Here is a 16064-nt window from a genome sequence, read left to right on the forward strand (position 1 = left end):
AATTTTTTACACTTCTTAATCAATTTTTCTGTAAACCTGAAACTACTCAAAAAACTTAAAGTCTATTTTTTTTTTTTTTTTGGAGAGGGAGTCTCGCTCTGTCACCCAGGCTGGAGTGCACTGGCGTGACCTCAGCTCGCCACAGCCTCTGCCTCCTGAGTTCAAGCCTCCCGAGTAGGCGGAATTACAGGCATGCGCAACCACACCCGGCTAATTTTTGTATTTTTAGTAGACATGGAGTTTCACCATGTTGGCCAAGCTGGTCTCGAACTCCTGACCTCAAGTGATCCACCTGCCTCAGCCTCCCAAAGTGCTGGGATTACAGGCATGAGCCACTGCACCCAGCCTTAAGTCTATTTTTTAAAACTTGAGATCATGAAGAATTACACACTACTTTAAGGATAAATCTTTCTCTGAAACTTCTTGGCTCAAATATTGATGTAAACTTTTTTTGTAAATTAAGTTGTATCCAGTTATTTCTAAACTAAAAAAAATCATCTATAACAAACTGGCGTCTGCCAAAGAGAAGATGGAAAACCAGGTCTATCAACTCAGAATTTCCTCACTTAGATGAGCCCAAAAGTCTTTTTTTCTCTAACACCTATTAAAAATCTTTGGGAAATAGTATTATTCTAAAGAAACTGTATTCTTCAGAACATACCTAGGAAAATGCTGGTATAATAAGAAAAAAAAACCAACAGAGTCAGGAAACTTGGATTTCTTTTTCTAATCTGAGTTATGTCATTAATAAGCTAAATTACCTCCACATTTCACTTCTCCAACTGGTCTAACAGCTTCCTGTTGTACTAATTAAAAAGAAAAAAGAGGTGGTACTCCAGACTAGTCATTTACAGTGATAGTGAGTATGAGGAAAACATCAGTATTCTGGGGAACACACCTATCATTCACACAAAATTATCTGTTAAATATATTACAAGAAAGAGGGCCAGACGCAGTGGCTCACGCCTGTAATCCCAGCACTTTGGAAGGCCGAGGCGGGCGCATCACGAGGTCAGGAGATCGAGACCATCCTGGCTAACATGGTGAAACCCCATCTCTACTAAAAATACAAAAAATTAGCCAGGCGTGGCGTCGGGTACCTGTAGTCCCAGCTACTCAGGAGGCTGAGGCAGGAGAATGGCGTGAATCTGGGAGGCGGAGCTTGCAGTTAGCAGAGATCGTGCCACTGCACTCCAGCCTGGGCGACAAAGCGACACTCCGTCTCAAAAAAAAAACTACAAGAAAGGGTAAGGTTAAGGTCTATGAAACACATGGGACAAAAATAAACCTTAGGGTATAAGTAGTGACAAAGATCCTTTTCCTTGTCACACATTTACATGTTTATCATACATGTAAATTACATCAAGCCTACTATAATAATTAAATAAAGGCTCAAAATAACTGTCATTTAATGATATACATAATTACAGTCATCCCTCAGTATCTATGGGGGATTAGTTCCAGAACCCTCACATATACCAAAATCTGAGGATGCTCCAAGTATCCCTCATATAAAATGGTGTTGTATTTGTATATAACCTATGCACATTCTCCCATATACCTTAAATCATCTCTAAATTACTTATAATGCCTAAAACAATGCAAACGCTATATAAATAATTGCTATATTGTTGTTATTTGTATTGTTCTTTATTGGTGTTTGTTTTGGAGATGGAGTCTCATCCTGTTGCCCAGGCTGGAATGCAGTGGCGCAACCTCGGCTCACTGCAACCTCTGCCCCCCGGGTTCAAGCAATTCTTCTGCCTCAGCCTCCCAAGTAGCTGGGACTACAGGCACACGCCACCACACTCGGCTAATTTTCGTATTTTTAGTAGAGATGGGATTTCACCATACTGGTCAGGCTGGTCTCCACCTCCTGGCCTCGTGATCCACCCACCTCAGCCTCCCAAAGTGCTGGGATTACAGGTGTGAGCCACCATGCCTGGCTATTGTATTTTTTTATTGATTTTCTTCTCAAATTATTTTCAATTCATGATTGGTTGAATTCATGACTACAAAATCTGTACATAGGTAACCCATGGATAAAGTGGGCCAGCTCTATTACTGTACATCACACTAAATACTAAGCAGTTCAAAGAAAATGTTTATAATTAGTATTAATTTCTTAGAGATAAATAAAAAACCAGTTCAGGAACAACAAGGTTCAAGAGGCCATTCTCATATGACTGATGACACCTTCAAGGGGCAGAAGAGTAGTAGCAGGGACCAATTTCTACTTAAAAGAATCAGTCCTGGCCGGGCGCGGTGGCTCACAGCTGTAATCCCGGCACTTTGGGAGGCTGAGGCAGGCGGATCATAAGGTCAGGAGTTCGAGATCAGCCTGGCCAATATGGTGAAACCCCGACTCTACTAAAAATACAAAAATTAGCCAGGCATGATGGCGTGCACCTGTAGTCCCAGCTACTTGGAAGGCTGAGGCAGAAGAATCACTTGAACCCAGGAGGTGGAGGTTGCAATGAGCCCAGATTGCGCCACTGCAATCCAGCCTGGGTGACAGAGGAAGACTCCGTCTCAAGAAAAAAAACGAAACAAAACAGAATCAGTCCTAGCCTGGGCAACAGAGTGAGACCACATCTCTACAAATAAATACGCAAACTGGGTTGTGCACACCTGTCACTTCAGCCCAGGAGGTCAAGGCTGCAGTGAGCTATGATCACACCACTGACTCCAGCCTGAGTGACAGAGCGAGACCCTGTCTCAAAAAAAAAAAAAAAAAAAAAAAAAAAAAAAGACCTATGCCTGCTCATGAATCTATTACTATACACCCAGAAAATACAAACATATCAACTAAAATACTAAAAGCAATTTTTCAAAAGTCATCACTAGAGTATAGTAGATAATAAACATGAAACTCAATTGCTTCCTTTATTTAAATAGCCAGATAATAATGCAATTGATGAAATAGCCTCATAAAAACAGAAGCCCTTGCCCTCCCTCCAAAATGTTTTTAGAAATAAATATAACAAAAATATATGGTTTCTTAAAAATAACAAATATGCATATCAACAAGAAACACAGATATGACAAGACGAAAATCATAAATGCCACTAAAGGGCATCAAACATCAAATAAATGGGAAATCTATCTTCCTAGAAAGAGATATGCTATCGTAAAGTTATCAATGATCTTCTAAATTAATCTACAAAATGCAGACCCTCTCAATCAACATACCACCAAGAATTATTATTATTATTATTATTTTGAGATGGGAGTCTAGCTCAGTCCCCCAGGCTGGGTGCAGTGGCACGATCTCGGCTCACTACAAGCTCCGCCTCCCAGGTTCATGCCATTCTCCTGCCTCAGCCTCCCGAGTACCTGGGACTACAGGCGCCTGCTACCACACCCGGCTAATTTTTTTGTATTTTTAGTAGAGACAGGGTTTCACCGTGTTAGCCAGGATGGTCTCGATCTCCTGACCTCGTGATCCACCCGCCTCGGCCTCCCAAAGTGCTGGGATTACAGGCATGAGCCACCGCACCCGGCCAAGAATTATTTTTAGAAGCTGATAAAAATGATTCATGTCCACCTGGAAAATTCATTTAAAAGCAGAGTAACAAAGCAACACTTCCAGATATTAAATATACAATGAAGGGGAGAGAGGTCAAAATAGCACAGTATCATAAAAAACACAACAAATAAAAAAAAGAAAATCCTGACATAGTATAAACATATTTGGGGATTTACTATTGATAAAGGCAGACTTTTAGAAGTAAAACGATTATTCAACAAACGGCACTACAACTAGTTAGAAATTTGGGGAGCATAAAGCTAGATTATTTTTTCACTCCTTAAGCCAAAATTTAAAAAGCTAGGTTATTACTTTTATAATCTTGGTGCAAATACTTTCCAAGAATAACATTAAAACCAAAAGGCATAAAGAGACTGACAAATTTGATTACATTAAAATTTAAGCATCTATATGGCAAACACCAGAGCCAATGCATAAGGATAAGCAACACATCAATAAAAACCATGTAGAACACAAAAGGCACACTGTATATGTACTATACCTAAAAGAATTGACATTTAATTTTTCAATGTCATAGTTAGTAAGTCGTGGATTTAAATCCAGGCAATCTGACTCCAAAACTTATGTTCTTACATACTATACTATATTGCCTCTCTCAGATGTCCACAAGTATTATAAGACAACCAATACCCATTTTGGTCAAAAATGCATACAGGTAATTTTATATACCATTGATGGAAGTACAAATTGATACACACTCTTCAGAGGGAATTTGATTCTAGCTAGCTATCAATTTTAACTACACATACCGGAGTATATCTGGGAGATGGAATTGTGGAGAATTTTCATCTTCTATGTTCTATATTTCTGTGTTTGAATTTTTACAGCAAGATTATTTTTATAATTGGGGAAAAAACAGATTAAGGTAATTGTTTTTACCCTCTGCCTATCAAAAGCCCTTCACCTTATCCAGCCTTCCTATCCTACCCTAAAGTGTCTCACTCTGTAGACATTTGTAAGACAGAATCGACAGAAATTTCAATTACTAAGGTCAGGAAAATAAAGATGACTCCTAGGGTCCCTGGCTTGGGAATGGCTTTTAAAAGAGCAGACAGGACCCTCTGTTGATACCAGGTATCCACGACAAATCAAAAAGCATCTACTATATACAGTCCCTGCTATTTTGCAGTCAGCATCAAGACAATAAACTAAATCTTCTGAAGTCCCCAGGGATTAATAGGGCACCCAAAGGATCCATTTGATGCTGCCAAGATCCTTATCTTTTCCTAGAAGACTGAGAGATTTATTCTAGTCTCAAAGGATATGCCTCTTAAATCACTTCCAAAATCTATAAGGAAGAGGAAAGTCAAACCAACTTATTCTAGGTTGCGTGATAACCTTGGCAACAAGATTCATTTTTAGATCACTAGTTTCTTGCACTGGTCCTACTACAAACATACCCTCCTCTCCCCACCCCCTCTCCATCAGATCTCCCTCCATGCTCCCACAAAGAGTCTAGAGTGACCTAAGGTGTGAAATTCCAAGAACACCATTATTAGGTGCTTCAAGACTTCAGGATCATGCAAACAATATAACCTGAATATATGAAAACCACGGCTGGGTGCAGTGGCTCACACCTGTAATCCCAGTACTTTGGGAGGTTCGAGGTGGAAGGATCACTCAAGCCCAGGAGCTGGAGACCAATCCTGGCAACATAGTAAGACCTCTACCTCTATAAAAAATAGAAAAATTAGCTGGGCATGGTGGCATATGCCTGTAGTCTCAGCTACTCAGGAGGCTGAGGTGAAAGGATTGATTGAGGCCAGGAGTTCAAAGCTGCAGTGAGCAGTGATCATGCCACTGCACTACAGCCTGGGCGACAGAGCGAGACCCTTCTCCAAAAAAGAATAAAAAAGAAAAACACAACTGCATCAAAATCACTGCACTCATACTGAAATTGAGCAATTATCTCCACAAATAACTTGTCCAATGTAAATAGTAAAAGTACTGGATTTCTTCCATCCCCCTTTCAGTCGCCTCAAGAATTACTAAGGAATGAAATATTTCACATAAATGTACTTTATCACGGAATTAAAACTTGCCTTTTTACAGTTTGGAATTTTATCTCTTTAGAAATACTTCAGAAATTAATTGCACTGCAGACACTTCTGGCTCAAAAATGTTTGAACAAATGTTTACCTTAACTTCCTCACACACATAACATATGGAAACAAAACTAGTTCTCACTGTTAGAGATAAGTTACAAGTATGGAAAGGGGAAAAAAAACAACTTAGAGTGAACCTGGTGGTGCTGGATTAGAATTGCATTATAGAAATATGCAGATGCTCCTCGATTTACAATGGGTTTACATCTGGATAAACCCATCATTTAAGCCAAAAATATCATAGGTTGAAAATGCACTTGGTACCCCAATAAAACCCCTGGTAAAGTCAAAGAAGTATAAATCAGGGACCATTGTATATATTTACAGATATATAAATAAAAATAGATGTAAATATGTGTGAGTACATAAAAATATTTCCTAGCTTTGTATATGAAGAGGGCCTGAGAGTAACAATACCCTAAAAACAACAATGTACACAAGCCCCAGATCTTGGCTTCTAAGTATCATTTTCCACTAAAAACAACCAGGAAAAGTAGAAGATATGTTAGAACATCTAATTGTGCTAAAAAACAAGGAGTACTCAAAAAAGGAAGAGGTATCAAAAACAAAAAAGAAAATAAGCCAGGGGGTTCTCACTGGCCAATCAAGAACAATTTGAGCAGCAAAATAAATAGTAATGCATTATGTCCTTGTGAAGATAAACCTAGGTACATGTAAATAAGTGAATTTAAAATATGACAAACAAAACAAAATATTTACATAGTTTCAAAGCACCTACCGCAAAACATTAGTTAATTACAAACAGGGAATGAATACCTTAAAAAGGGCAAGTCTGGCAGCCACAACTTTAATCACATAAAGTGAATACCATAATAGGACACACTGAAATTGCCTGCCACCTGATAAGACGTAATAAGAAGAATGCAGCATCACTTTTACAATAACCCTGCCAAAGATCTAATCATAAAAATCTAATCAAAGATCTAATCATGAAAAATATCACACAAATGAAAATTGAGGGGTATTCTACAGAATAACTAGGCCTGTCATCTTCAGATCTTCAAAAGTGTCAAGGCCTTGAAAAAAAAGAGAAAGAAATTATTCCAGATTGAAGGAGAATAAAGAGATGACAACAAAATGTAACACATGATTCCAAACTGGAATAGTTTGCTGTAAAACACATTATTGGGATAATTGAGGTTCAGATGTTAGTAATATATTCATGTTTACTTTCTGATTTTGATGGTAATGATGTCATTATATGCAGGAGAATATCCTTGTTTGTAGGAAATAAACATTAAAATATTTAGGGGTGACGGGCTGGGCGCGGTGGCTCACGCCTGTAGTCCCAGCACTTTGGGAGGCCGAGGCAGGCAAATCATGACATCAGGAGATCAAGACCACCCTGGCTAACACGGTGAAACCCCATCTCTACTAAAAATACAAAAAATTAGCCAGGCGTGGTGGCGGGCGTCTATAGTCTCAGCTACTTGGGAGGCTGAGGCAGGAGAACTGGCGTGAATCCAGGAGGTGGAGCTTGCAGTGAGCCAAGATCACGCCACTGCACTCCAGCCTGGGCGACAGAGCTCTCAAATTAAAAAAAAAAAAAAATTTAGGGATGACGACAGGGCATCATGTTAGCAACTTAGTCAAATGGTTCAGGAAAAAAAATGTTCAAACTTTTCCATATGTCAGTCATTGTTTCAAAAATTAAAATTTAATTTAAAAATATCTATAGCAGTGCTGAAAACCTGGGAGGGGTATACCTACAGATAAGAACAGAACGGAATTTATAAAGAATACAAAGTAGGCTGGGGTCGGGGAAATAACAAAATGCAATACACTTGAGGAACCCGACACCCAAAACAAGAAGAAAGTGGGATCTCCAAAAAAGATGAGTTTTCTTAGCAAGAAGGATTAAGAGAAGCATATCCTGAGCAGTCAGCCAGAGAGCAAAACCATAGTAAAACACTGTGTAGCTAAAGCCTCTAGTACAGCTCTATGTATGTAGGAGATGTGACACTTGGACAGTGTGATTATGAAAAAAGGAGACTGCCTCCGGAGGAACAGTAAGCACCTGTACCAAAAGGTCAAGCTACCCACATACCTTCAAAGAGAAACTCGTTAAATATTTCTTCCTTTCCTCTTCTAAGCAATCACCAAAGCTAGAAGAAGGATTCATTGGGCTGGGAACATATATTTAAATGACCAATACAGTAGAGACTAGGTCATCATATAAAACTTTGACTACCATGAAAATCTAGTATTTGAAGAAAAAACAAAAAGCATGACATACACCAAAAGCACAGTAAGATCAAATTTTCTGTAGTGTTAGTAGAATAAACAAAAGACAATGTTAAAAGAACATCTCAGAGATTAAAGGTTACATGCAGACCAAAAATAGGACTAGAAAACCAAAATTGGGCCAGGTGCAGCGGCTCATGCCATAATCCCAGCACTTTGGGAGACCAAGGAGGGAGGACTGCTTGAGGCCAGGAGTTCAAGAGCAGCCTGAACAACAGAGCAAGAACCCATCTCTACAAAAAAAATAAAACATTAGCCGGGCATGGTGGTGCATGCCTACAGTCTCGGCTGAAGGTGAGGTGACAGGATAGCTTGAGCCCAGGAGTTCGAGGCTGCAGTGAGCCGTGAGTATGCCACTGCACTCCAGCCTGGGCAACACAGTGAGATCCTGTCTCAAAAAAATAAAAACAAAAATAACTCCTATGAAAAACTAGAATTCTTAGAAACTCTATTCCAAAAACAAGTAACAAAATAACTGAAAACAAATGAAAATCAAGTAAGTGGGCTAAATGATCAAGCTTCAACACTCTCCCAGAATCCAATACGAACAGACAAGAAAAAAAATTTAATTAATGAAAGTTCCATAAATCCCAACTTCCACCTAAGTTTTTGAAGTGCAGTCCATAGGCCCTGGAAGTCCACAGTCTCTGGAAGTCCCTGAGACACTTTCAAGGAACCTTCCAGGTCAAAACTGTGTTTATAATAATATTGAAATGTCATTTTTCCCGTTTCCATTATATTTACATTTTACACTGATGTTGCAAAAGCAATGGTTGCAACAGCTAACACCTTTACAAGAACAAAGGCAATGCCTTCAAGCTGCAATAGTACCACTACATATTCCCAGGTTTATGTTTTTTTGTTTTTTTTTTTTTTTTTTGAGACGGAGTCTTGCTCTGTCGCCAGGCTGGAATGCAGTGGCGCGATCTCGGCTCACTGCAACCTCCACCTCCCGAGTTCAGGCAATTCTCCTGCCTCAGCCTCCTGAGTAGCTGTGATTACAGGCGTTTGTGACCACACCCAGCTAATTTTTTGTATTTTAGTAGAGACAGGGTTTCACTATGTTGTCCATGGTCTTGGACAACATGATCTCCTGACCTTGTGACCAGCACTTTGCGCAGTGGCTCACGCCTGTAATCCCAGCACTTTGGGAGGCCGAGGCGGGCAGATCACCTGAGGTCAGGAGTTCAAGACCAGCCTGACCAACGTGGAGAAACCCTGTCTCTACAAAAAATACAAAATTAGCTGGACATGGTGGCGCATGCCTGTAATCCCAGCTACTCAGGAGGCTGAGGCAAGAGAATCGCTTAAATCCGGGAGGCAGAGGCTGCGGTGAGCCGAGACTGCACCACTGCACTCCAGTCTGGGCAACAAGAGCAAACTCCATCTCAAAAACAAAAAAAAAAAGAAAGAAAATCTTCCTCCCTTTTCCAACCAAATACCTGTATAAGGCTGGATTTTCTTCATATACTTTAACCAAAAGAACATACTGTAACGGATGGAGTGAAGAAGCAGATATGAGAATCGAGCTGTTTTCTATTAAGCCAAACATAAGAGACTTGCAAAAATATAAAACATTGCCACTATTTTTGCTATTTATTTTAGAAAACAATTATATTTTTATTAAAACAATGTTACACTAACATGCAATAGCTTATTTTCAAATAAATTAATTTTTTTTAATTTCTGTTTTGAGTCAAACCAAAAAGTCTGAGAACAGCTGCCTTAGGACTATTACTATTTCTTGTAATTATACCATATTATAACAGAGTGAATCCTCCTACAGGCAAATGAAATGTACAAGGCACTTAGCCTCAAAGTAAGTTGTCCCAGATTATTTTCTAAGTTATTCAGTCATCTTTCCATTTTTCTATTGCTTCACTCTAACACCACAGGTCATAACTTCACAATGCTGTAAATGTACCTTTCTCACGCCTTCTGGGATACCAAAGAACCAAAAACAGCTCATTATGTACATAAGTAAATGGGCTCTGAATAATAATGGCCCTAAAAGTGAAGTCCCCAGACTCTGTCATACCTGTTGTGATTAAGGAGATGTCATTTTTTATTTTCTAGTTTTTCTACTACATTCAATATGCTTTTAAAGCTATAATAAATAACCTCCAGATAAGTAGAGTCTTATTAAGTGAATTTTTAGATATTCTCCTTTTTTATCGTCTTCCACACTATCACTTAAAGCCTGGCAAGACCTTCCTTCAATGGTGTCTGGAACAAAATTTGAAGTGACAAAAATAGAGTGATAGAGTACTATTGTGCTTATTTCATGAAATCAAAGAAAGATAATTTCAAAATTTTAGGGATTCTGTGTCAGAGAAGACATCTAACTTGAAAGGTAGGACAGAAGAGGAAGGTACAGAGAAGAAGGAACAGAGAAATATATCTGTATGTTTTAAGAGGCCAAAAGTATAATAAAACAAGAAGGTAGAGAGGGTGACAAAGTCTTAATACATAAGAATAAATAACAACCTGGTATTATCTTAACAGTCAATTTTAAGAACACTAAAGAGAAAAAGGAAAACTGAGAAAACAAAGTATAAAACAAACAATGGCTGGGAGCAGTGGCTCATGCCTGTAATCCCAGCACTTTGGGAGGCCGAGGTGGGCAGATCATGAGGTCAGGAGATCAAGACCATCCTGGCTAACATGGTGAAACCCCGTCTCTACTAAAAATACAAAAAATTAGCCGGGCACAGTGGCGGGAGCCTCTAGTCCCAGCTACTCGGGAGGCTGAGGCAGGAGAATGGCGTGAACCTGGGGGAGGCGCAGCTTGCAGTGGGCCAAAATCTTGCCACTGCACTCCAGCCTGGGCGACAGAGCAAGACTCCGTCTCAAAATAAACAAAGCAATATACTGATGAATATAAAGTTAAAATACCAGCATGTACACTTAGTTGAAATGCAAAGGGGATATTCAGAATTAAATGGGCTAATAAAATAAGATCAGATAAACTTTTTCTACTGCATGTTTTGAACAGTTTTTTGAGGTGATAAACATAGACTAACAGTTTGGAAAAGAGGGAAATGAAAAAATATAATTAAGAACGACCAACTGAACACAGAGAAAATAAGGCTAGGTAAATGAAGCTAACTATAAATATAGGAAGCTAAGGGAATCAGAAGAGAAAGCTGAATAGCAGCTAAGTTTCTTTTTTACAATTAGGAAACCTAAGAAGAGACAGCTAAAAGGTGAATCTGAAAAATGGGAGTTAGCAGTAGGCCGGGCTCAGTGGCTCACACCTGTAATCCCAGCACTTCGGTAGGCCAAGGTGGGCAGATCACCTGAGGTCGGGAGTTCGAGACCAGCCTGGCCAACATGGCAAAACCTGTCTCTACTAAAAATACAAAAATTAGCTAGGCATGATGATGTGCGCCTGTAATCCCAGCTACTTGGGAAGCTGAAGCAGGAGAATCGCTGGAACCCGGGAGGTGGAGGTTGTCGTGAGTCGAGATTGTGCCACTGCACTCCAGCCTAGACAACAGAGCAAGACTCCATCTCGAAAAAAAAAAAAAAAAAAAAAAAAAGAGGAAAAGACAAAGACATCTTTAGAGGTTTATAATAGAGATGTATTCCCAGAAAAAGAAAACGGAAACAAGCATGTAACAAATTCAAGAAATGAATGAGCAAGGCAAAGAGTCAAAATGCAAGCAGCCAAGTAGGGTATGTAAGGAGAATCTGGATAAGCAGCAATTACGAAAAATAAAAAAGAAACTGCTACCCAGCATCACTAAAATTCTGCATAATCCCAAATACTCTGTAAGTACTGCCATAATCTATTTCCAAAACAAAAGCAGCTTAAAGTCTAAATCGTATTATCCGTAAGCAATTATTTCAAATAAGTAATTTTGAAATATACACCTATTTTCTGAAACTTTTAACTGTATTTCTTAAAGGGTATTATTTACTACTAATAGTGCAATACCAACAATGTGTAAAATAATCGATTTTTGAGATTTGCCAATGATATATGTGTAACGTATCTATAGTTATCACTTCATTAAGAAACAGCATACAATAAAAATTTGGTTTCCATGTTTGTACCTCTGTAAGCTTTTTATACATAAAGTTTACAATAGTTTGATCTCAAATGGCAAGGAGACCTCGTAACAGTACTACTTGAATCAGCTGAAGTCCTGAAAATTCATGATTACCTTCAATAAACAGAGCCTTTAAGTGTGTATTTTGTGCAATATAGACTTTGGAAGTACTCTCTATTTGCCAATTTAATCTTCGAAAATCCACACCATACTAGAAGAATATCCAAATTTTGAAGCCATTTAAAAATATTTTAACGGATGACTCCTCTATTAACCTCTTTTCAAACCTTTGTCACAGTTTAAACAAGGCTTCGAAAATACTTATAGTTTCACAATAGTATAAAACCTAAAATTTAAGTTAATTCAGTGATAAACTAACAGAATTCCAAGAAAACTACGAAGTAAATTATGCCTTGTTGAGGAGAAAAAAAAGAAACACAAAGGTGAACACCTCACTTTATAAAACGTGTTGTCTGCATCGAAACATACTACTCTTCTCCTGAGAAAAAAAATCAAGAACTAAATCTAAAAATAGAGGCTTAAATAGTCATTTTCAAGTGCTACAATACTTTTTTTATTCAAAATTTACTAATAAATAACCATCTTCATAAAGCGATAATTCTCTGTAAGGGACTTGCTCTATTAAGGTTTTGTTGCTTTTGAAGCCAAGTATAAGCCATATAAGGAAACTGAAGTTCAATGCCATTTATTTTGTTCACCTCTTTCAGATGCCCAAGAATAACCTCTTTTGCAGCCTAATGACACGTTCCAAAATCATAAAGTAGATGAGTTATGCACTTTAAATTCTTTGATAAAGCTAGTTTGACTTAACAAGAATTACTCCATGGTTCACAAATCTTACCAACAATGAAAAAAAAAAAAGAGTCTCCTGAGACCATGCCCCGGGGAGGGAAAAAAAAAATCAAAACTACAGTAATAAATAAAGGACTGCCTTTGGAGATATACTTAATGAAGCTGAAGTAGCAAAGAACAAATTGTGAAATAATTTGATCCTGATCTTTAAAACTTATTTTTTCTCTTTGAACTAAAGAAAATCAACTCTCTCCTCGGGTTTCCGGTCATTACGTGAGACAGCATAGGCAATCTAAATATCAATATATATTTAGGATATACCTACCAACAGGATTACCAAATTTATTCAATATATATTCAAAAGTACAGTATTGTATTTCACCTCCCTGTACCGCAAAAGTACCGGGAAAAAAACTAAACAGAAAAAGACTAAAACACCACTGAAAAAAACTTTGGGTTTGTTGCTATCAAAACTAGTCCCCATTGGTTCAGAAGTGTTCATAGCTCTGACTGGTGGAATGTCTGCCATGCTTCATGAATCCTGCCCCCACAGATGTAGGCAGAACCTATCACTATTTATGCAGAACCGACCAAAAACATTTGGGACAACACAAAAATGTAAATACCATACTACTCGAAAAGCACAGCTTTTTATCACAATCACTGTGATTCCCTTGAAAATCGTTTTAAGCGTTTTACTTCCCCTCCCATATAGTCTGTTCTGAACTGTACAGAAGTCCTATCAAACGTCTTACAGGTTGTTATTGTTGTTTAATTACCTCTCCCTATTCTTAGTCCTTACTCCTTTTTTCTTCGTAATGGATCAGTTACAAGAAAAGCCTAGTCGATACTTGCTTTCAATTAATTAAACAAGTTATACGGCGCTAAAAGTCTGAAAAACACACACTACACACAACTAAAGAAATATATTACTCACCCTGAAAAACAACTAAGAATGGCAAGATTTTTTGGTTTCTAAAATCTAACTAAATATACTGATCAGGGTTGGAAATAAAAAAATAAAAATAAAAACCTCTATATACGATTAACGCAAGCGCCAATATAATCGGTATGAGTATAAACAAACGCGGCAGCCATCTCGATAACAGCAAATCACTCACTGCAGCGACCAAACTTTCTTCCCAAACAGAAGGTGCCTGGCTGAGCAACTTAATATACACTCTATACGTTCCAGAAAGCCAAAACTTCTGGCCCCTGTGCTGAACAAAGGCAATCGTTCTTCGGATTGCTAAAAACTTTTCGTCCCACCGCATTCTTACAACCTCTTCCAAAAAATCCAAAGTCCAGATGGTGGGGAGGGCAGGGGGGAGAGGGGACGCGGTGGGGTGCAGTTCGATTATTTAGCCCCTCAATTATTAACCGCTTCGATATGAGAAAAGGAGGATTTAGGGCAACTTGGAGAAGAGTGAAAAACACTAAAGGATCATCTCTTTTCCGAGTCACAAAGTCCTATGAACTTTGTGACTCAGAGACACTTTTCGTGAAAATTACCTTTCGGCGGGACAGCGTCTCAGGGCAGCTTTTTCAAGGCTTCGCTTGACATGATTTCCTTCCCTTCATCAGTCACTTTGGATCCAGCTGAATATCTCTCTCGGGTGAGAGCGGATGTGAACTGGCCTCCCGCAGAAGAAGAGTAGGTGGCTTTGGTGGGGGTTGGGGTGCGGGCTGGCTTCCTGGTCTCGAGTTTTGCAGGAGTTTCCCAGCCCCAACGAGGATCTCCGCCGAAAAAAAAAAAACAAAAAACTTTTCACTCGTGACACCGCCCGGAATTGCAGTGCGAAACTCACTTCCTGCCTTGGCGAGAAGCAGGATTCAGCTCCGTCCAGGGGAACCCGGAAAACCAGCTCCGCGCGCACCGGAGAGGGGGAGGGGAGGAGACGGCCGCCGGGAGCCTCGGGCTCCGGGCAACCGGCGCGCCCCGCACACCGGACGGCAGCGGCACCCGGCCGGCGGGGGCGAGGACGCTGCCCGGGCGCTCGGCGAGCCTCGGCCGCGCTAGGCCGCCACCGCTTCCTCTCCGCCGCCCCCAGAGCCGGGCGGCAGGGTTATTGTCTCGATAGCGCTTGCCGCGCCCTTCGTCCGCGACGCCGCTGCCGCCGCCACCCGGAGCCGGAGCCGAGGAGTCGGGCAGGCTCAATAGCGGCCCCCTCCCCGGGCCGTCCGTCCTTCCGTCCGTCCCTCCCCGCTTTCCCTACTCGCCCTCGAACCCTCTTCTCCTCCCTCTCCCGTTTTCCCGCCACCGTCCCTCCGCTGCCCTGCTTGTTCTCCTTCGCCAGCGGCGGTGGCTCCCCGAGACGCGCAGGGGGCGGCAGGGGGCGGGAGCAGGCGGCAGCTCCGTCTCCTCACGAGCTTGCGGGGCCGCGGCAGGGGCCGAGACTGCGTCCCGCGCCGCCGCGCCACATTCACTCGAGCGAGAGACGGCGAGGGGAGGGAGGACGGAGGGAGCGGAGAGAAAGGAGGAGGAATGGGGCAGGGGCGGAGGGGAGTTACTGCCTCACAGGCCGCGGCGGCAACAGCGCCACCGCCCCGGCCGCGACGGGTGAAGAGGCTGCGCGCCGCGACTCCGCGGCGGGGGCGGGGGCGGGGCGGCCTCCCGCCGGCTTCGCCCCAACCGCCAACAGCCGGGCAGGAGGCCTGCGCGGGCCAGTCAGCGCGCGGGGGCGGTGCGGGCCGACGTCGGCGGCTGGGGGCAGCGGGCCGGGGGCCGGGGGAGGGGCAGCCGGCGGCCGTGGGTTCGCGTGCAAGGCGCGCCGTGAGGCCCACTCTGGCCCAGGCCCCTCGAGGCCTGCCCGCTGCTCCCTGCCCGCTCCCCGACCCCGCACTCCCAGACTCCCGAGCCCCCCAGGGTGGGGAACGCTGGCAACGCCGACCCTGCTGTCTGCTCGCGGCCCAGCGCCCAGCCAAAGAGAGAGCCCACAGGCCTCCGCCGCGCCGGCCGATGGAGTTTCTTTGTACGACAGTAATCGGTGCACAGGGGTTGTTGGAGTCCAGCCCTGATTTGAAGGCAGCAGGTATCTCTTGCAGCTGCAGCACTCCAACTTCCTCTAATGGCACGGTCAGGTCGCAGGAAACCACAGCGGCAGCGCGGTGCAGCTTCCCACGCCCGCCCTTCGAGCTTGTTCCCCAGCGGCGCAGCTCAGCCTCCTCCAAGTATCGGCCTCACACCGGCGGGGAGACAAAGCTGGCGCTGGGAGTGGGAAAAGGGCCCGCGAAATGGCCTCAAGATCGTGCCTTTGTTAGAGGAAACATGGGTAC

General features: G+C 41.9%; 1 protein-coding gene across 9 annotated transcripts in view; it reads right to left on the reverse strand.

The window, feature by feature from the left end:
* The window catches only part of ERBIN (erbb2 interacting protein), a 151062-nt gene extending 135689 nt beyond the window's left edge, over positions 1-15373 (reverse strand). For 3 of the 9 annotated variants that reach the window (XM_063604434.1, XM_003827441.6, XM_003827442.6), the window contains exon 1: positions 14301-15370. The gene's annotated coding sequence lies outside the window, so the exon portion shown is untranslated. Of the gene's footprint in view, positions 1-14300 lie in introns of all 9 variants that reach the window. The other 6 variants (XM_008952780.5, XM_008952779.5, XM_008952782.5 and 3 more) reach the window with 4 other exon arrangements.
* Between the last annotated feature and the right edge of the window lie 691 nt (positions 15374-16064).

The sequence above is a fragment of the Pan paniscus genome, chromosome 4 (genome assembly GCF_029289425.2).
Source record: "Pan paniscus chromosome 4, NHGRI_mPanPan1-v2.0_pri, whole genome shotgun sequence".
Taxonomy (NCBI): domain Eukaryota; kingdom Metazoa; phylum Chordata; class Mammalia; order Primates; family Hominidae; genus Pan; species Pan paniscus.